This window comes from Silene latifolia, chromosome Y (assembly GCF_048544455.1).
Source record: "Silene latifolia isolate original U9 population chromosome Y, ASM4854445v1, whole genome shotgun sequence".
NCBI classification, from domain to species: Eukaryota; Viridiplantae; Streptophyta; class Magnoliopsida; order Caryophyllales; family Caryophyllaceae; genus Silene; species Silene latifolia.
In genome coordinates, this window is record NC_133538.1 from 266,026,763 (window position 1) to 266,049,740 (window position 22,978).

The 22,978-nt window shown below is 40.4% G+C and overlaps 1 non-coding gene across 1 annotated transcript; it reads right to left on the bottom strand.

Moving 5' to 3' along the window:
• Positions 1 to 1,351: 1,351 nt before the first annotated feature.
• Positions 1,352 to 1,458, bottom strand: LOC141635702 (small nucleolar RNA R71). Its single transcript, XR_012540370.1, has one exon. It is a non-coding gene; the product is annotated as a small nucleolar RNA R71 (small nucleolar RNA).
• Positions 1,459 to 22,978: the final 21,520 nt, after the last annotated feature.

Consider the following 22,978-nt stretch of genomic DNA (forward strand, 5'->3'; position numbering starts at 1 on the left):
TACTCAAATCCACTTTACTAAATCACAACGCAACATATTATATGAATAAACGGATAAGCACCTCATGACCATCATCCCTACCATTTTACGGAATACACATGTATTATAAATACACATACAATTATAACTAACCATGCCAGATCAATCAAACTATTACCATTTTTTTTATCATTCAATAAGGTTACTGTACTCAACATATAGAAAATTAAGACAACAACTTTATAATTATCACACAATACCACTTCTTGTGAGATCAAAACCTCACACAAACATTCATACACATCATAGACCCGTAATCACATCTAACTAGTCAATCCTGATCACGTAAGTTACCATCTGGCAAAGGTTACGTCTCATCCGAGCTTAACTCGTATGCCCCTCATAACACATTCTCCCATTCGCATAACCAGTACTTCTACCATACATAACCATACAGCTAACCCTCATTACGAGGAACCGCCTCCTAAGACTACGTCTTATACTTCCTCATAACCATAAATCTCAATTCGGTCTCTACAAAATCAACCTCTTTAGAATTGCCATCTTTCCTATTTATCATCACCCTTAACCACTAGTGACAACACCTCCACACTACCACCGTTCGTACATCAAAACATCACAGTTTCTTTCCTATCTTTGGTTATCATCCCAAATAACGAACATCAAATACATCAACAAAAATCATCTCAACACTATTTCCAATTCCATCCTTAATTGTATCGTCACCCGACTCACCACCAAGATCTCATATCGTGTAAATTCTCTACCCAACTTTTACTTTACTTAATTCCTCGAAACTCCTGACTAATCATCTTGTTATGAAACTCCTATATAACCATTAAATCAAATCCTCATGATAGTATCATACATCTCGACGATTCCTTACTTTTATATCACATAACTCCGGTGAACATTTTCTTAATTTTACTCCCCTCATTCTTTTCTTTTTACACTCGACAAAACCAATTAACCATTCAACTCCTTATTACCTCTTACCTAACTCATTAATGCTCCGGTTACCTTCTCATTGCTCCAAAACTCACATCTCATTATTTCATATCGATATCATCTAACTCTTTTTAGTGTATTAGGTTTATAAAAAGTTTTTATGAAAGATGACAGCGTAATATAAATACTAATTCACATTATTAACAAAACCCGTTGAGATATAACCCGTTAACCGACTTACTCGATCGAGTAACTAACATACTCGATCGAGTGACACTTACTCGATCGAGTACCCTACAGGCAGAACACTGATTCGTAAATCAAAACATGCTTACTCGACAGAGTAAGCCCCACTCGATAGAGTACTCATAGACTCATAAAATCGTAGTATTACAGTACTAATAAGCTGAGAGGAAAGATCACGAGTTTCAAACAGGCACCTGATGAAAATTTCTATGAGGCTTGGTGTCAATTCAAGAAGTTGGTGAGGTCTCTTCCTCGCCATGGATTTGACCAGTGGTTTTTATGCAACCAATTCTACAACGGGTTGTATGATGACCACCGTGCTATACTTGACGCCTCATCCAATGGGAGATTACAAAAGAATATTGATGATGATAAGGGATGGAGCATTATTGAGGAGATGGCGACCCATTGTGCTGAGTATGGGAACCCGAGGGACGGTATTCGGACGGTGCATTCGGTCGACAATGCTGTTGTGGCTCAACTGGAAGCCATGAATGCTCGTTTTGATATATTGAAGTTGCAACAAGCTGGTGATCAACAGACGGTTCATTTGTTGACTAGACAGGAAACTGTCACTTGTGAGAGATGTGGGAGCAATGACGATTACACTACTGTTGACTGTCTGACAGAAAAGGAACAAGTCCTTGCCTTTCAGCAATATAGGCAAGGAGGAGGTTCTTATTACAATAACCAAGGGGCAGTCCATCCCAATTTGAGGTGGACAAGTCAGAATGTTCTCAATCCTACTCCTCCACCGCAGCAGCAACAAGCCTATGTCTCTCCTCATAAACCTCAACAAGGCTTCCAAAAGCCTCCTTCTTTTCCTCCACCGCATCAAGGAGCTTCATCTTCTAGTGGGGTAAGTGAGTTAACTGAGTTAAAGACAATGATTCAATCATTGATGAAGCAATTGCAAATGAGTGACCAACAGAAGAAAGCTTCAATCAAGTCACTTGAAACTCAAGTTGCTCAGTTGGTCGCAAGCTAATCCATGAGGAAACCGGGTCATTTGCCGTCTCATCTGAGAAAAATACGCACGAGACGGTAAATTTGATTAACCTGCGAAGTGGTCGTTCTTATGAAGGACCAAAATCGTCAACTGTTGAGGACATATCAGACCCGAGGAGTGCTATTATTGATGATGAACATGCGTCTAATGCTGAAAATATGCCTAGCACGAAGAAAATACTCGATCGACTGATTTCTGGTGGTCGATCGAGTAGAAATGTTGAAGAAAATGCTCGATCGAATGGTTCTGGTGGTCGATTGAATAAACCGGATATTCAAGGAACTGATTGAGAGGTTGAAACCACTCGATCGAGTGAAAATTCTGAAGAAACCGTTCGATCGAGTGGAAGTGTTCCTCGATCGAACACTGTGGATATAGAGGAACTCGATCGAGAAGCTGCTAATGCTCGATCGAGTGAAAAGTCACCTGAAAAGCCTTGATCGAGAGGTAAAAAGACTCAATCGAGTGAAAAAGAGTTTGAACCCGCTGAGACATTGGAAGAAAGGAATAAAGGGCTTGAAATTCCGATCACTGTGCCCTTTCCAAGGCGATTGCAGAACAATAAAACTAATCAACAGTTTGGGAAATGTGCCGAGCTCCTGAAAAGTTTACATGTTATTATTCCATTCGCCGAGTTGCTCACGCAGGTACCCTCTTACTTAAAATTCATGAAAGAAATCTTGTCGCGTAAGAGGCATATAAATGATCATGAGACGGTAGCTTTAACTGAAGTAGGGACTGCCTTAATTCAAAATAAGTTGCCACCTAAACAGTCGGACCCGGGTAGCTTCTTAATTCCGTGTCATATAGGAACCCATTTGATTGATAACGCGTTGTGCGATCTAGGTGCTAGCATGAGCGTCTTACCTTTGTCTCTCGCTAGGAGACTTGGTCTGACCAAATTTAATTGCACTAACATGACAGTTCAGATGGCCGACCGTAGCATATCACGACCACTAGGAGTTATAGAGTACATACCTATCAAGATCGGGAGATTCTTTATTCCCGTAGATTTTGTAGTTCTTGACATCCCCGAGGACACTCACACCCCTATTATTTTAGGGAGACCATTTTTATTCACTGCTCGTGCAGTGATCGATGTCGGGGGCAAGACACTTACATCTCAGGTCGGAGATGAAGAATTGATTTTTCATCAGTCTAAATCTCGTAGGGCTCCCATGCAATTTCAATCTTGCAATGCCCTATCCTCTACCGATTCAGATATAGACATTCCAGCTGAGAATGTTGAATTTTGTGCCGCTATCGTAACCCCTCCGCCTCGGACTGAGAGCGAAAAGGAGGAAGATTCTTCTGTTTTCCTTGCTTTAGGTACAGATGAAGTGGATGCTGGAGTTGTCAACGGCCAAAGTGTGGTTAAAGTCAATCAGAATGAAGATGCCAATGTCAATGTCAATGGGAATGACAAAGGGAAGAAGAAAGTTCATGCATATGTGGACGTCAACTATTCTCCTTCCACTAGTTCAAATTCAAACTCATGGAGATCGAAGAGGACGGTCCGAGATGCTAAAGGGACCTCCTCCAGTCAGAAACCCTCTTGTGGGCTACTGAGATGTTTTGGGCAATAAGCGGGGAATGCCCCGTGTAACAATTTGTAAAATTTAAATTCTCGTTGAACTTCTTTATTGCGTTTTCAGAACTGTTAGACTATAGTTTAATTAGATTAGCGAATATCGACTATAGACTGCGTATTTTGTGATTTGGTATTGTCGGGATATATTTTTGCGTGTTTTTATACAGGTTTGGGGAATTTATATCGCATTGGGATGAGTTGCACGAGAAAACAAATCGATCGAGTACTTTTTGTACTCGATCGAGAGGAATGCCGGAGGAAGTTGATTGATCGAGTGGTTTAAGGCACTCGATCGAAATGGAAAAAATGAAGAATACTCGATCGAGAGGATTTCTATTCAATCGAGCAGATTGGAGGCCAAAGTTCTCGATCGAGTGATTTCAAATCACTCGATCGAGTGAATTTGCTTATTACACGCAGGAAGTTACTTCTTTAACTTCTATTTTTCATTCTAATTTCATTTAACTCCTAATTTTCGATATTTTGTGCGATAATCTCCCATTTCCTCCATAATTCTTGCCCTAATACCAAATCAACTACCCACATTATTTACCTTGCTAATAAATCGACTAATGCCCTCATTCACCCCCTTAAAATTCGTCCTTCTTTGCGGTCAATTTGGGAATTAGGGTTTTGCGGGTTTTCGATCGAAAATTCGTCTTTTGCTGCTATTTGTGTCGATTTTCTTGCTTATTCTTGTTGGTTCATCATCAATTAAGTACTCCCTACATTTCCTTTGTTGTTAATTGTTTGTTTTTCGACATTATTAAGGAATTAGGGTTTAGGGTTTAGCAATTTGGTTCGAATACCCGACTGATTTGGGGGTTTTTGTGTTTAATTTGTTTAATTGATTGAATTCCCCCATTGCTTGCTTGATTAGGATGGAAAGTAGCTCCCTTCCCTCGACTAGTTCGACTGTTGTTCCATCCTCGACTGAGACGGTGGTACCTGTTGTTAGCACCGTCACTCCGACTGTTAGTACCACTGTTTTGTCTGCTGTTTCCCATACTATTACTGTTAGTACTACTACTGCTGTCGTTGCTAGTTCTGCCTCTATCATGGCTATCTCTGTTTCGGCCTCTACAGTTTCTGCTAGCACTGCTATTAGCTCCGTCTCTACTGCCTCTACTAGCACAGCTACTGCTAGCACTTCAGGTATCGTGTTTAATACGGTGACCACCCCTGCTACGTGGTCACCAGCTGTCACAGCCGCTTACCGGGCTGCCTTAGTACCCCGTTCCATTAGAGGACGGGCTTCTTCCTAAGGTACTAGAGGCCGGGGTCGCGGACGAGCCATACCCGCTGCTGGCCGGGTCACGATCCGTGTCGATGAGTCTCTTGCCTTGCACCCCGACTACCCCGAGGTACGTTTTGTTAACGCTTTACATCGTACTCGTTTCTTTGCTTTAGAGAGCTGTGATTTTGCTTCAACGAAGTTTTTGTGTCGTAAGTCGCTTGAGAGGTTAGATATTTACGAGCCCGTAGTTGAGATATTAAACAGGACGGGGATGTCGGGACTGATTACCATGAGTGCCTTGACCTACAAGGAGCTGACCCTCAAGTTTTTCAACTCCTTTACCTTCTCTACTGGCGCCTACGCCACTGACCTTGGTAGTTCTTGTGTCTCCTTCTGGTTATTTAACCGGACCACGAGCTGGACCCTAGCTGAGTTTGGTAGTAGGTTAGGTTTGTCTTCTACCGGTGACTCTGACCCTCCTAGGAAGGTCATCCGCATGTTGTGGAGGACCTTGGCACAGACTAGTTATGAGGAGCACAAGCTCGCGCATGTCCACCTTCCCCCGGCCCGTTACTTCTTGCTTCTCATTTGTGGGACCGTCCTTGGCCGTAAAGAACCAAACAATGTGAACAACATTGAGCTGTCTATTCTTGGAGGTTACCTGAACATTGATAGTGAGGGACCCTTTGTGCTTAACGTTGCTTACCTTACTGCTCAGTATTTCATAATGTGGGGCAGAAGACAACGTGCACCATTTTTTGCGGTGGCATAGCCACTTTTCTTGCCCGTTCTATCTTTCCTCGTGACTTATAGCACCTAGACACTGATAGGTACCTTGACATTGCTACTATGTTGTCTATGTTTTGGCTTGCTTCTGACCAGCAGACATGGAAGATTTGTGGTTCCTTGTCTGTGCCCTTACCTTGCACTACTTTGCCCCGTTTTGTTCCCCTGCCCATTGTTAAGGGCAGGCTACCTCCACCACTACCCATGTTTCACCTCCCACTTGCTCCACCTCCTACCATGTCCGCTTCTAAGAAGCGGAAGAGACGTGAGACCGGAGAGGGATCCATACCTTCTACGGGTGGCCAGACCTCCACGACCATACCTACCCTGATCCCTACTCCTACTCCTACTCCTGACACTGCACAGTCGGTTTATCCGGCTGATTTTGTTCCACCTCCACCTTTTGAGGCGTCTGCGGTCCTAGACCAAGGGCGCCGTGACGGTTTGCTTCTTGAGCTTCTTACCAGGCGGGCTCGTATGGAGCGGGACATTGCACTTTCTTTGTTCCCTCTATACGAGTATCACATGAAGAGACGACGTCTTGTCCCTGAGGGCTGGCCACACCCGTCTTTCTCTACTCACTCGGTGGGGTACCCACACGGCCAAATGAAGCGAGACACCGGCGAGGAGGAGGAGAGAGTACGCGCTGAGGAGACGAGGAGGAGGGAGCAACAGGTGGACCCAGACTTCACGGTGGAGGACGTGGAGGACGACAGTGACGAGTAGCTACTGGTCTACTCACTTCCCCAGTTTTCTGGCTGGTTTGGGGAAGTGTAACACTACGGATTTTCCTTGGTGACTACTCGACCGAGTAGAACCTACTCGGCCGAGTAGTGCTGAGGTTGTGTATTGTTTTGGTTCTGCCGAGGAACACTCGGCCGAGTAAAGTGAACACTCGACCGAGTATGGGACACTCGGCCGAGTATACACTTACTCGACCGAGTGTCCGGTTTGGCGAAGTGTTATTTCGACGGTTTGATTAGGGAGCGTTTAAGATTTATTTTATATCCGCGTCAGTTTTCAAAATATCATTTCTACTTCATCATTCTTACATAACCCTAATCTCTCCCTAATTACTCCTTAATCACCCCTTTGCTTTGTTGATTGCGAAACCTTCGGAGTCCTTACGTACATTTCCTCATCCTACTGTTGGTAAGTGTTATTCTATGTTGTTTGTATTCGTTGGGGTTACTGTGTGTTTACGGAATTGGGGAAATATGGGGATTGTGCAATGTGTAATTGTGTGATATGATTATGTTATAGGAGAAGACTTCGTAGAGGAGCCTTTATGAGTGTTCAAGTTCTTTCCCACTGTTGATTTCTAAGGTAGGGTTTCCTACTCGGTTCCATCAATTGATTTGAGATTGTGCTTGTTGTAATTGTTGTTATTTCTTTGATCATCGGAGTATGGGGATTGTTGTGACGATGTTGGTATGAGCGGATTGAGATGGTTGTGATGTCATGTGATTGTGATTGTGGTGGAGTCACTTGCGGGAGTGGCTTCACACCCTAGTTCGCCCTCCGTGGAACCCGCCACGGGAGGGGATGTGCACATTAAGGGACGGGGATTGTTAGTCGCTCGTTGATGAGTTGGACTAGGTGGGGATGGGCTGCGGTCACCCAGCGGCGGCGAGGATTACTGTTGCGATGGGTAATCTGGCGGGGCTACACACTTCGGTGTGTAGTCGATTCTTGTGTGAGATCGATGATCATTTGGTTGTATTGTTGTTGTCTTGTATTGATTGAGTAGTGCGACCCCGTGTTGTTGTTTTGTAAAAACTGCGGTGATCCATTCGGGGATGGTGAGCGATTGTGACAGTAATGCGAGATGTTTAGCTATGGGACGGTCATGGGAGTCACCACGTCAAGTCTAGCTTCCGTTGTTATGAGTTTAGATGTCTTGGATTTCATTTGTATTGAGACCTTGTACGTTTATTTTGAGTTGGTCCGAGATAGTGTAATCTTTAACTTTTATACTTTAATAAATGTTGTTTGGAATTTGTAACTTTGATATACTAACCTCGGGAAACCGAGATGGTAACAGCCTTTCATGCTAGGGTAGTCCTTGGTAAGGTACCTTGGTATGAGGGGGTGTTACAAAGTGGTATCAGAGCCGACGATTCCGGCACCTAAAACTAATGAACTCAATGAACTTAGGGAGTCTAAATAAAATGAACCCGGGGAGAGTTGTTTGGAGCTACCGCAAAGACTTGGGAGACGTCCCGGAGTCGCACTAAGGCCCTTACGATCTCAAGCCGGTCACATGGGGGGGGAAACTGTTGTATGTTTGAGTTATGTGTGTTTGATATCTGTAGTTTGAATCTTGTGCATGGTTGGATTAAATGAGGAAAGAAGTGGAATATGGTAGTAGTTGAAAGATGTATCGACGATTTGTTGATGTTGAAACTTTGAGCATGGAATATGTTGGCATGTTAAGTGTTGGAACATGGTAAAAGATGAAAAGTGAATTGTGAAATTGTATCTGGTTGATATTGAGCATGAAGAATGTGATCATGTTACTTGTTTAATACAATGTTGAGCATGAAGTATGGTAGTGGTACATGTGCATATGAATATGATGATTTTAATGCTTGATTGTTGGTAGAAGCATGTGATTAAGGTCATGCGTCTGTATATGTAAATGTGGTGTTTAATTTTAATGTGAATATGATAAATGTTCAACTATGTACTGGTTTTTAGAAGCATTGGGTCGTTATTGCTTGTTTTATGCATGTTAAAGTTGTTTTGAAAAGAAATTTTTGATTTGTATACAAACCGATTTTGGAAGGGTTGTCTTAAAACTGTCATAAGTCGAGTTCTAGAAAAGATATTGTTGTGATTCCAAGTTGAGGTGATAGCTTGTCCTCTTACGATTCTAACGATAGGTCACACGCCCAGATTGACCAAGTAACGAGTGAGATATGATTGTTTTACGAAAACTGGCCGGTCTGAGAATGCGCCTATACTCGACCGAGTAGTCCCTACTCGGCCGAGTGTCTTTTATACTCGACCGAGTATTCCATATTCGGCCGAGTAATCTTTTCGTGATAATATCTTGTTTAGCGTGCGGAGTCGTGAACTCGGCCGAGTAGTCTTATACTCGACCGAGTAAGGTCTACTCGGCCGAGTATTCCCAATACTCGACCGAGTAATCCTCTCGCGGCAATTGAGTTGCTTCAGAGTCGAAAACTCGACCGAGTAATATAGTTACTCGACCGAGTACCTTGTACTTGACCTAGTATGTTATGTACTCGACCGAGTACCTCGTTGGGCGGCCACTTTGAGTCGGTGGCTATGTTCTTACTTTTGTTTTGAGTCGGTGGCTATGTTTTTACTTTTGTTTTGAGCCGGTGGCTATGTTTTTCATTGTTTTGAGTCATAGGGTATATACACATGTATGTTTTGAGTCTTAACGCATTCTTTTATATGAGAGACGGTCTTGATACGTAAGTTACGGAAGGTATGACGGGGAGAGTCTTAGGGTTATGAGAGATAAGTGTTGGATAAGGAAGACATGTGTTAATGTGGTTGTGAGAGATAGTGAAAAAAAAAAAAAAAAAAAAAAAAAATGAGCTAATCGAGGTAAAGAGCATGTTTTGTGAGATATGATGAGTGAAATAGTCGTGTATTGAGTAGTATAAAAGTAAGTGTATATGGGCCAGGGTGATGTAAGTGCAAAGAAGCATGAGAATGAAAGATTGAGATGAGAGATACGAATAGTGACATTTCGGGATGTGTAAGGACTTATAGAGGGAGACGGTTAGCATTGTGTTACTTAAGGATATATGTAATGAAAGGTTGCTTTAGAGGGATGGAGAAGAGGGTTATATAGTGAACTTAGATAGAGTTATGTCGCGACGTGGATTTGTAGATGGTGACCAAGTTTGGGAATTTGGAATTTTCACGATGTGAGCCTAGTGAGTAATTCTTTGGGCAACTAACGTTATGAGATGAATTTTGGTTTCCTAGTGATGTAAAAAGGGAGATGCAATTGTTTGAACTTTAAACGTTGATTTTATGGATAGATTAGTGACAATTGGGAGTTATAGTATAATGAGAGAAGACCCATGGTAAGAAAGAGTGAGATGATATCGACATAAAATAATGGGGATTGAGTTTGGAGCAATGTGAAGGTAACCGGAGCACTTAAGAGTTAGACAGAAATAATGAAGAGTTGAATCATTAAGGGAGTTTGTCGAGGGTAAAAGAAAAGAATAAGGGGAGTAAAACTAGGAACATGTTCACCGAGGTTATGTGATATAAAAGTAAGGAATCGTCGAGATGTATGATACTATCATGAGGATTTGAGTTACGATTATATAGAAGTTCCAGGACAACATGATAATCATGAGTTTCGAGGAATTAAAGAAAGCAAAAGTTGGGTAAAGAATTTGCACGATATGAGATTTTGGTGGTGAGTCGGGTGACGATACGATTACGGATGAAATTGGAAATAGTGTTGAGGTGATTTTTGTTGATACATTTGATGTTTGTCGTTTGGGATGAGAACCAAAGGGAGGAAAAGGATTGTTATATTAAGAAGTGATAGTAAGAGAGTAGTCACATGAAAAATGTTGGTGTCATAGTATTGTCACTAGTGGTTGAGGATGATGTTATTTTGGGGAAGTTAGTTGTTCTAATGAGGTTGATTTTGTGAAGGTGATTAATGTTTGGTTGTGAGGGATTTTAAGGTATGGATATATGAGGTATTCGTTAGTAGTTGGGTACAGATGATATGGCTACGTTCGTCGGGTGGTGATAAATGTGTGTAAAAGAAGATATGTTATGAAGGGCACCGAGTTAAGTCCAGGATAAGAGGTATTCATTGTCAAGTGGTAACTTACGTAATCAGGATTGGCTATTTGGATGTGATTATGGGTCTTAGGAGTATGTAAATGTTTGTGTGAGGTTGTGACCTCACGAGATGCGGTATGGTGTGATAGTCATAAAGTTGTTATATGAATGTTTGTAATATATGTTGGATACGGTAACTTAATGGAATGATGAAAAAAAAAAAAAAAAAAAATGATAGTTTGGGTGGTCGACAAGATGGTTATACTTGCATGTGTATTCATGATATAGGTTTAATCCATGAAAAGTATGGATGGTATGCATGAGATTCTTGTCTATTTATTCCGTATTATGTATGGTGTTGTGATGCGTAAAGCGGTTTTGAGTAAGTTTGTTGTCCAAGATGTTATATTGAGTCAGTGTTTATGGGATTGTGTATGGCACGGTACATTTTTACATTGTTGTGATGCGGGTATTTTTTCGCACTTTGTGGTGCATTGTTGGTGGCAATGTTGCGATGTTGTCACGGTTGTGGTGGAGTAGGTGAGATGACTATAATACGAGTTTTCGTAAGTGCATACCGGTTAAACATAGATTGTTGTTTTGTTTGCTTTTGTTCCTTGTGAGTTTTGGTTGAACATAAAGACTGTTGTTTTGTTTTGTTGATGTTTCTTACCGATTTCGATTTGGGAATGAGGGTAGAGTATGATGTGAAAGAGAGTTGTATATGTTTTCGTTGTTGTCATGGTATAGTGATATTTTGTTGATGGGACACGGTTGTGAGAAGTTGTTACTGATAATTTTTATCTTGTTTTAAGATGAGGCATCGGTAGTCATAGTCATGGCAAGTGATTCGTGGAATATGTGTTGTAATGATCTGAAAGCGACAAGTGGTTCATAATCTTTTGTTGAGATAGTGAGTGCAGGATATTGGGAACTAGTGTCATGTTCGATTATGTATGAGTTTTGCGGTAATGAAAGAAAAGAACTTGAGGATCTAGTGTGAGTGTACGTAACGGGTGTGGAGTGTGAATTATGCTTTTGGTGATATGAGTTTTATATAGTTTATATAAAGATATATGTCATGTTGCGGTAATGTGGAAGAGTTGAAGTTTTGGGTTAAGTTAAGGATTTTGAGGTATAGGTTAGGGGGTGTGACGAGTGAATTGAAGGATGAGAGTTGTTTAAGTAAGAGAGCCTAAGATATATGCATGGCGACTGTTCAGATTATAAGTGGTTATCTTTGACATGTGGTGGTGATGAAGATAATGAGAGGTATAACTAAGGATCTAGTATTAGTGAGTTACGAGGACGTAACATTTATCTTAAGAGGAGTAGGATGCGATAAAAGAGATTTTGATGGTTGTGCATATGGTAGTATAATTGGAAGTAGAGTGTTGGTGTAGTATAAAGGACGGATATTTGTGTTGATTTTATTAAAGGTCATGACCGTGCTTGTTGTAGTTCGATGTTTAGCAATGAGAGAATATTTCAACAGTGTTGACAGTTGAATGATAATGATTATGAGTCTAATAGTTTTGAGAGTTGGAAGATGATGTTTATGTGTTTGAGTAAACTTCGAGGACGAAGTTCGTTTTAAGGATGATAGAATGTAACATTCCGTTTTGATGATTGATCTTCTTTTGTGGATTGAGTGCTATTGAGTGTTATGGAAGTAATGTTATGGAGTCAGTATTGAGAGCCTATGCTATAGTTGAGACGATATCGTGAGCCATGTTGTGGAAGGAAGAGTAGTTGGTGGAGTTGGTGTTAAGTGTCCATGTTTTATAGGTTGGGTTGGAACTTTGCGGTCGTGTTTCGTTTTGTTTGTTGTTTTGCTTTGACTCGGGATAATGATTTTTGTGGTGACTTGTATAGTTCCTTGGTGTTGTTATATGTGGTTGGTGTAGCCTTGTGGCGTAGTGTTGTGCTTTATTTTATAGTAGAGTGTGAACTTCGGGACGAAGTTCTTTTTAAGGGGGGAAGATTGTAACACTACGGATTTTCCTTGGTGACTACTCGACCGAGTAGAACCTACTCGGCCGAGTAGTCCGAGGTTGTGTATTGTTTTGGTTCTCGCTGGAGGAACACTCGGCCGAGTAAAGTGAACACTCGACCGAGTATGGGACACTCGGCCGAGTATACACTTACTCGACCGAGTGTCCGGTTTGGCGAAGTGTTATTTCGACGGTTTGATTAGGGAGCGTTTAAGATTTATTTTATATCCGCGTCAGTTTTCAAAATATCATTTCTACTTCATCATTCTTACATAACCCTAATCTCTCCCTAATTACTCCTTAATCACCCCTTTGCTTTGTTGATTGCGAAACCTTCGGAGTCCTTACGTACATTTCCTCATCCTCTTTGTTGGTAAGTGTTATTCTATGTTGTTTGTATTCGTTGGGGTTCTTGTGTGTTTACGGAATTGGGAAATATGGGGATTGTGCAATGTGTAATTGTGTGATATGATTATGTTATAGGAGAAGACTTCGTAGAGGAGCCTTTATGAGTGTTCAAGTTCTTTCCCACTGTTGATTTCTAAGGTAGGGTTTCCCTACTCGGTTCATTGTCAATTGATTTGAGATTGTGCTTGTTGTAATTGTTGTTATTTCTTTCGATCATCGGAGTATGGGGATTGTTGTGACGATGTTGGTATGAGCGGATTGAGATGGCTGTGATGTCATGTGATTGTGATTGTGGTGGAGTCACTTGCGGGAGTGGCTTCACACCTAGTTCGCCCTCCGTGGAACCCGCCACGGGAGGGGATGTGCACATTAAGGGACAGGGATTGTTAGTCGCTCGTTGATGATTTGGACTAGGTGGGGATGGGCTGCGGTCACCCATGGCGGCGAGGATTACCTGTTGCGATGGGTAATCTGGCAGGGCTACACACTTCGGTGTGTAGTCGATTCTTGTGTGAGATCGATGATGTTTGGTTGTATTGTTGTTGTCTTGTATTGATTGAGTAGTCGACCCCGTGTTGTTGTTTTGTAAAACTGCGGTGATCCATTCGGGATGGTGAGCAGATTGTGACAGATGTAATGCGGATGTTTAGCTATGGGACAGTCATGGGGAGTCACCACGTCAAGTCTAGCTTCCGTTGTTATGAGTTTAGATGTCTTGGATTTCATTTGTATTGAGACCTTGTACGTTTATTTTGAGTTGGTCCGAGATAGTGTAATCTTTAACATATATACTTTGATAAATGTTGTTTGGAAATTGTAACTTTGATATACTAACCTCGGGAAACCGAGATGGTAACAGCCTTTCATGCTAGGGTAGTCCTTGGTAAGGTACCTTGGGATGAGGGGGTGTTACAGGAAGTTCGTGTTTTGTATGTACATTCTTGCTCTTTTATTTATTTTTGTCTCCTTTTTATTTATTGTTTTTCATGCATTTATTGGTTGTTTTTACCCGTATATATCTGCTGGTGTATGCTGGAAGACAACGAGGGCGTTGTCCGCTTTGGTTTGGGGAGGGTAATGCATCCTTTGAGTCTGCATTTTGCATTGTTTTTGCATTCACGTTTCCTTTTTCTGCATGCATTGTATTTATTTCTTTTAAAAAATCATAAAAATCAAAAAAATTAGAAAATTCAAAAAATAAATCAAAAAATATATTCACGTTTCATTTTGTATATAGGTTGAGTCGGAACGGTTGATTTCTGTGATGATATTGCACTTTAACTTGCCATTTTTATTGATAGTTATTAGCTTAGTCTTACGCATATCTACGAGTTAATGTCAAAAATTTAGCTGACCGTGTAGACTTGACCTGATAGATTGACAACCTACTTTACAATTTCTGAGTTTTAGAGCCATATAACTAGTGACATTCATGACCAGATCATTAGGAATTGAGAGTAGTACTCCTTGCATTACATGTTCATCACTTTTGCACACTTATGAAATTCGATTTCTTGTCAAATGCATACATTCGGGTTTGTGGTCGGTGTCACATGCAGGGAGGTGCTTGCAAATTTTTCCTTCTTTCATTTTTCACCCAATTAGCTCAACTTTAGCCAAATATAGCCGTTTTGACCCATTAGCTACACCCAAAACTAAGCCTGCCCAGTCATGCTAGTTTAGTGTGATTATTGTGGTATGTTTATCCTTGTGCGAGTTTGGCCGTTTCAATATTTGGAGTTGGTGAAGGAATGAGAAGGAATGAAAAAAAGGGATAAAAAAGAAAAACAAATGAGACGTGAAGAAGAAGAAGAAAAAAAAAGAAGAAAAAATTTTGAGAAAAAGATTGAATCAGATGTGAAGAAAAACAGAGAGAAAAAAAAATGAAAAAAGTTAGTTGTTTGAATAAATGAGACCGTATTAAAAAAGGGAAGTTTGTGACGGTCTCACTCCTCTGTTCTTATTTACATCTTTTTGAGGAGATAGTGTATTTTGTTAGTGAGATATGTGCCATGAAGGGCACTTAAGCTTTATTTTACAGTCAGTTGAGACTCGGATGATTTCATATGGTCTTGTTTAGGAACTAGCTTGGTGCTTATACCTCCACATTTCCATAATCTATTTTGCCTTTTCTCACCTGTGGCCTCACTTTCCCATATTATTTGTAAGCCCTCGGCTGTGACGGACATTGTTGGTTGGAATGTGTGTATAGTTGAATCGTCTATCATTTTTGTTGCATCCATGTTATGTAGGTCGCAGTTAGGTGACTGTCTGTTTCTCTTTCTCTCTTACACATATATATATTTCACCCTTTGCTTCATGAGAGAAGTGTGGCTCCGTGAAAGTCCAATTTTGTTGGTCTTACAAGGTCAATAGGTCAGCTTTATTTATGGACATCCTATAACTCGTTTGCGTATTGACTGCTGTAGCTATGACTGTTAATTTTCATTTGCATTAAATTGGTTCAAGTATACAAGTTATAGCTACACAAAATTATTATTTTATGTAATAATAGCATTAAGATGTGGAATGAGACTAGACATAAGGATCTCAACAACCCTGAAAAAGACAAGTCAACTAGAATCGATTCTAATAAGGAAGAAATCTGGTGGGAGAAACCTAGAAATGACTTCCTCAAACTAAATTTTGACGGTTCGAGAATAGAAGGCAATAAAGCTTCTTTAGGATATTGTATAAGAGATCATAATGGGAAAGTCGTTGTGTTAGGAGCAAAAAAGTGCGGATCTAATAGTATTCTTGTTGCGGAAGCTCTCGCTTTAAAAGAAGGTGTCTTAACCGCTAAACACTTAGGAATTTCTAAGTTAATTGTGGAGGGTGATAATTTATGTGTTATTAACTCACTCCGTAGTAGTTGGAAAATTCCTTGGGAAATCTCTAGTATTATCAAAGATGTGAAATTAGACCTTCATTTGTTCGATGAAGTAATAATTAAACATTGCTTTTGTGAAGCCAACAAGGTTGATGACTTCATGGCTTCTATTGGACATAAACGTCCAACTCTTTCGAGGTGGTTTGAAAGCCGGTGGCTTCAACTTACCTCACTCATTCGAAAGGATGAGATAGGTTGGTCCTACTCTAGAGGATCAACCTAGTTTTCTTACCTTATCAAAAAAAAAAAAAGACAGGCCTTAGAGGACGTTTGATAGCGGAACCGTCCTATATTAGCACCCAAAAATTCGCGCCACTTGTATTTCAGAAAAAGAAGACGGGTCCATTAACCAACCGTCTTTATTTGAGTATAACAGAAGATAAAGAAGACGGTTTAGATAAAGAACGTCCTCGTTTTACACACAAAGATGACGGTTGAAAACTAGACCGACCTCTTTCTTCTTCATAATTTAAAAGCCATTCCCGACATACATTATGCAGTTCCAGTCGTTTCCCTCTCCCATTCTCCCTAACCCTAAGTCCCTAATCGAACTCTCAGTACCACTAATCCACGACCGCATCGGATATCACCACAACATTCACCACCAATCCACACCCTTCATTGCTCGTCGTTCTCATCATTTAGCATCACCAATCGTAAGTCCTGCTTCTCATTTACTCTTGCTATCTTTATTTTTGCTCAATTTTGTGAATTACCCATTAATTAATTGATATTTGTTCATTTTATGCTGCCAAATTTACTGTGTTAATTGAGATTTTATACTAGCTAATGGCGAAAATCGTTGCGTCGATCAAGAATAGCAACAATTTCTTAGTTGCTTAAATGCTTCATTTGCTGAGTTGGTGCTTTATTTTTGTTAATGACGAGCTTTGTGTGAAAATATGTCATAAGAATTTGGTTTAGTGCTTACTTAATAATTCAGGATTTATCATCAGTTTATTGGAAATTTTAGATTTATCTGTTTGAAGAATAAAAATCAGAAAGTACTTTTTTGCATCATTTGGATTTAGGGTTGATACAAAATTAGGGTTTTTGTATAGTAGATACCTGAAAAGTAGTGTGTAGCTGTGTTGATATGATACCAATGAAGCAGATAACATATAACTCAATCTTTGCCATCGTCCAACCATCGTCTTCATCAACTTTGGGTAAGTTTCCCTCGATTTTATATTGTTCATTTTCTGATTTTATGTTGTTCACTACATCAATTTTTTTTTTTTTTTTTTTTTTTTTTTGACAACACTACATCAAAATAAGTCATTAACAAGTTACTGAGTTCACTATGCTTTAATTATAGGACCGATATTTAGGGAATAATTTGTTGTTATTAAAAGTACCGAAGATGTATTTCATATTTAATTTGGTTTTTCAAGGGATTAAAAGTTCATATTCTCATTGTCATTAACAAGTTATTAAAAGTCATTAACAAGTTATTAAATGTTCACTATCCTCATTGTCAGATTCTGTTTTTCAAGGAGTTAAAATGAATTCTTGTTGATGAAAGAAGGACAATCCATTTTCTATTTCTGCAGAGATTTTGATTGATTTCAGCATTCTCAGTAAGTTATGGGCTAATTTTATAATTTCAGTAATTTTGAATAATGTTTGCAAGCTACCAAGATGAGAATTCTTTTGTTATGTACTTGTGGATAACATTTCGGTTTCCATCGAGAAATTAATCTGGAGAACTATAGAATTGGAACTTTTTGAATAAGGATGATTGATACGTGCATATTCCATACACTTTATTTGCAGTTCTGGCACGTATTTCCATGCATAATTGTTAGCTTAAGGCTATTATTTTTCCCGAAACGGTTTACTTTGCATTTTTCTATGATTTATTGTAGGAATGAGTGGAAGTAGGCTAAATCAGGCCTAAATCGTCCTCCGGAGGCAACTTTTGGGAAGCTTTGAAGAAGGGAGCTCGGATTTAACCACCTCGGGATGCGTGCCTGGAGTAAAGAGCTGATTTGAAGAGAGAAAGAAGCCACTACACAGCTCAGTCCGGTCGATCGACCATGCTGCACAGTCGATCGACCAATGAAGTACAGCAGACGCTACTGTTCTGAAGTGACCAGTCGATCGACCATGCTGACCAGTCGATGGACCAGTCTGCGAGCTGATATTGATTTTTCGTTTTAGACTTTTAAAAGCCCAATTTGTAATTAACTTTTGGCATCTTTTATTAGTAGAACGCAGCAATTATTAGGTTATGTTTTTTCATTATTGAAGAACTCAGTTTTTAGATCTAGTTTTGGAGACGGAAAACCTCGAATTTGATTTCGTTGTTCATCAATTCATTTAGTAAGTTTTATGCAAATTCCTTCTTCTTTTAATTCTTGTTATTTCAATTCTTGTTTTACCAATTTAATTCCAGCAATTCATCTCTTGTCTTTTCTTTTATTCAATTTCAATTATGTCGGTCTTGTTCTTTGTCTTTAATTTAGCAATTGTCATAGTTGTAATCATGCGTAGCTAATTTTATTGATTGGGAACGAGGTGAGCCATGGCGTAAATTAGGATTATTTGGCTAGCATGAATTCTTCCATATCGATCTTGTTGTCTTTTGATAAACCCTTTTACTAGATTGAAAGATTAGTAATTTAAAATTATCTTTAGATTTGAATTTCCTTTGAGCGAAAGCTTTGAGAAATTCTTGGGAGTTAGTAGACCGTAAGGTTAATTTGAGCATAGATCGAAAGGCTTGTTCATATTCCCTGAGACCGTTTTATTAGACTTTTGCTACCTTATTGACCTGACCTTAGCCATGGTGAACCGAAGTTCCCGATCTTCTGTTTTGTCTAGTTGAGAAATTCTTATTTTAGAAACTAGTCAAATTAGTCAACCAATTTCAAACCACCCCCCCAATTAATTGTGTTAGGGAATCTGATTTCTGATAAAGGTATACATGTTGATAAGGCAAAGGTGCAGGTGATTGAGCAATTACCTCCTCCCGTGAATGTTAAAGGAGTGAGGAGTTTCCTTGGTCACGCTGGTTTTTACCGGCGTTTCATTAAGGACTTTTCAAAAATTGCTAAACCACTTACACAATTGCTCCTTAAGGATGCTGTCTTTGAGTTTACTGATGAGTGCCTTTTAGCTTTTAATAGGTTGAAGGAGGCTCTAGTTTCTGCACCAATCATTCAAATTACTTTGATTGGGATCTCCCATTTGAGATCATGTGTGATGCCAGCGATTATGCAATTGGTGCAGTTTTGGGACAGCGAAAGAATAAAGCTTTGAATGCCATATACTATGCGAGCCGAACTTTGGATGAGGCTCAAGTCAACTATTTTACCAGTGAGAAAGAGTTTCTAGCTGTGGTTTTTGCCTTGACAAATTTCGGTCTTATTTGTTAGGTTCTAAGGTTATTGTTTATACTGACCATGCAGCGCTGAAGACTCTCTTTCTCAAGAAAGATGCGAAGCCGAGGCTTTTGAGGTGGATACTCCTTTTGCAGGAGTTTGATTTGGAGATCAAAGACAAGAAAGGGGCAGAGAATGTGGTGGCTGACCATTTATCTCGCTGGTGACGAAAGCGAGGATTCGTTGCCTATTAATGATTCCTTTCCGATGAGAGTCTGTTAGCTATTACTACTTCAGGGTCTTATCCACCTCCGTGGTTTGTTGATTTTGCTAACTTTCTTTGTGACGGGTAGGATACCACCCGAGCTTTCATGGCGAAGAAAGCGGTTCGCTTATGATGCTAGACAATACTTTTGGGATGATCCTTATGTTTTCAAGGAATGCGCAGACGGTCTCATCCGGAGATGCGTGCCTCAATGAGAGGTGAAGGATATCCTAGAAGCTTGCCACTCTTCTGCTTATGGTGGTCACCATGGTCCATCCCGGACTGTGGCTAAGGTACTCCAATCTGGTTTCTATTGGCCAACTTTGCATGCAGATTGTCGCAATTTTGTTGCCGAGTGCGATGCTTGTCAAAGATCGGGGAATATTTCCAAGAGACACGAGATGCCACAGGTAGGCATTCTTGAGGTTGAGATTTTCGATGTCTGGGGCATTGATTATCAAGGACCCTTTCCGAGCAGTCAAGGTAATAAATATATCCTCATAGCTGTAGATTATATGTCCAAATGGGTGGAAGCTATTGCTACTCCCCATTGCGATGCAAAGGCCGTGATTAAACTATTTAAAAAGATTATTTTCCCTCCTTTTGGTGTCCCTCGGGTTGTCATTAGCGATGGTGGAATACATTTTAAAGAGAAACAACTTAGTACTTTATTGACTAAATTCGGTGTCCAACATCGTAGAGGTTTGGGGTATCATCCCCAAACTAGTGGTCAGGTTGAGGTTTCTAACAGAGAATTGAAAGAAGTCTTAGCTAAAGTTGTTTCTAAATCACGGAAAGATTGGAGTCTTAAGTTAGATGATGTCTTATGGGCTTATAGGACCGCGTTTAAAACGCCAATCGGGATGTCACCATACCGATTGATTTATGGTAAGACATGTCATTTGCCTGTTGAGTTAGAGCGTAAGTCTTGGTGGGCTATATATGATTTGAATTTGGATCCTAACCTCTCTCGTGAGAAACGTATGACACAGCTGAATGAGCTGGAGGAATTTAGGCTGCTGGCCTATGACAATGCCAGGATTTACAAAGAGAAAACAAAGTCTTTGGCACGACAAGAGAATCATCAAGCGCGAGTTCCATATTGGCGATAAGGTACTCCTTTTTAATGCTCGTATCCGTTTATTTCCGGTAAGTCGAAATCCGGTGGACCGCCCCTATCTGATCACAGAAGATTACAAAATTCGGATCGATTGAATTGAGACCTTTCTTTGGAGAAAGGTTCAAAGTTAATGGCCAATATGTGAAGCATTATCATGGATCGCATTTAATTTGTTGGGAAAGTCGAGGTGTTATACTTCGACCCGTTATCAGATGCTGCAAAGTGAGGTAAAAAGGTCGTGCGGGACCTCTTAAACCAGCGCTAACCGGGAGGCAACCCGGGTTGTAATTATTTGTAATTAGGAATTTTATTTCGTTATTTCATTTAATTCGCATTTTGAGTTTTCTTTTATTTATTCTCTTTCTGATTAGCAATTTCTTGGTTCGGAGAATGTGCGCCTTTGATAAATTTTGCAGGAATATAGTTTTTGCAAAGCGCGTAAAATTGGAGGAAACGGCAAGGCAATTTAAGTTGGCAAGCAAATTTTAACGTGAATAAGACTAATTGCCAGTGCAAGAAGTCGATCGGCCGTGTTCTTCTGTCGATCGACTGAGGAGAAACAACCAGAAGCTACTGTGTACGGGGTGGTAGTCGATCGACTGGGTCATGTAGTCGATCTACCACCACGCGATGGACAGAGGGGCTGTAAATGGAAAACTGGTCGATCGACCGTGTCAAGTGGTCGATCGACCACTCCGCGGGATCAGAATGAAACTCACAAGGGAAGTATTACCTCATTCCTCTTTCATTCTTTCACTTCCCTAAAATCGAAAAAATCAAAGGAAACCCTATTTTCTCCACCTACCTTGCGATTTTCCTGACAAACCCTCCTTAATCTCATCTTTTCTTGCTTTAATCTTCTAGTAAATCTTCAAGGTATGTCCCTAATCTTATTTCCATGCTTTATATTCGATTTTTACTGAAGTTTCATGCCATATTTTCGAGTATTGATACATTGAGTCGGAAAAATCGAATTGGGGAAAATCGATTTGCTAGTTCTTGTTGATTTTTATGCTTTAATTGCCTTTCCTGCCTTTTTCCCGTAATTTTCGAGCCATACTAGTAATTGTAGGATGCTTAAATCAGTTTCCCCCAAATTTTGGAAACCCTAATTTCGGTTTCAGTTTCTGAAATTTTGATCGGGTTTTATGAATTGTTATTGCTAAAGGTTGAGGGAAGCCTGTTACTAATTTGTTGTTTGCAGGAACCACAATGACAAAAGGAAAGGAGCACATATTTGAAGGGCAGTCGAGCCAGGGCGCTGCCAAGCGGCCGCGCGGTCCACCACTGATGATTGAGGACACCACGGATAGTCTACCTGACTATCTGCAGGTTATCTTTTCTAATTCTACTCAGCGTGCTAAGTTTTCTCTTTTTGCTGCGAAAATGAAAGTTACAGCTACCCAATTTCTTCATAAACCTACTTTGGAGAAATTAGGTTGTTATGAGTCGGTTGTGTCCCTGCTAAACGGGATAGGAATGACGGGTTTAGTGGACATGGCTGAGTTCACGTATTACATTTTGACCCTCGAGTTCTTTTCATCTTATGCTTTTAACTCGGCTTCCTTTGCGGAAAATAAGATTAATGCTTGTATTTCCTTTCGGCTTTTCAATGTCAACTACTCCCTGACATTAGCCGATTTTGCTGGTTTTCTGGGTCTCTTTTTCGAGGGTAGAACCTCGGATACCTCTGATGTTCACCGAGTCATGTGGTCTTGCATTAGTGACTTTTACGGGCCTAAAAGGACGGGCACTTCCGTCCACTTGCCCCTTCTTCGTTATTTTCTACGGCTAATGGGTAATACCATTTTCGGCCGTAAGGAGTCAAATAATGTGAATAATATTGAACTGTCTATCTTGGCGGGCTATCTGAACATTGAAAGTCGGATGGCCCGTATGTATAACATCGCTTATTTGACTGCCGCTCACTTTCAGACTGTAAGTGAGGGCACTTTGGCCACTATTGCTTGTGGCGGGTTGGTGACGCGTCTCGCCAACCGTCTTGTTTTAATTTTCCCTCGAGAGGAGGCCTCTATAGACCCTGACCTACGCTTCATGGATCTTTTCTACGCGCGGTCCGTGAAGTGGATCGATCGTAGGAGTCGGTGGAAGATCGATTCTTTCATCTGCGACCCCATCCCTGTCCTAGGAGACCTCCTCCTACTACTACTGCTGGTGACCTCCCCGTTTTTGGCTGGTTTGGGGAGGTCGTTTTTTGTGAGTTTCCGAACCTTCTTTAATAGTTTCATTTTTATTTTATTATGCTTTTTTTCTTCCCTATTTCTGCTGGCGATTTGCTGCTGAGCACAATGAGGGCATTGTGCGTTTTGGTTTGGGGAGGGTATTTGCATAGTCTTTTGCATC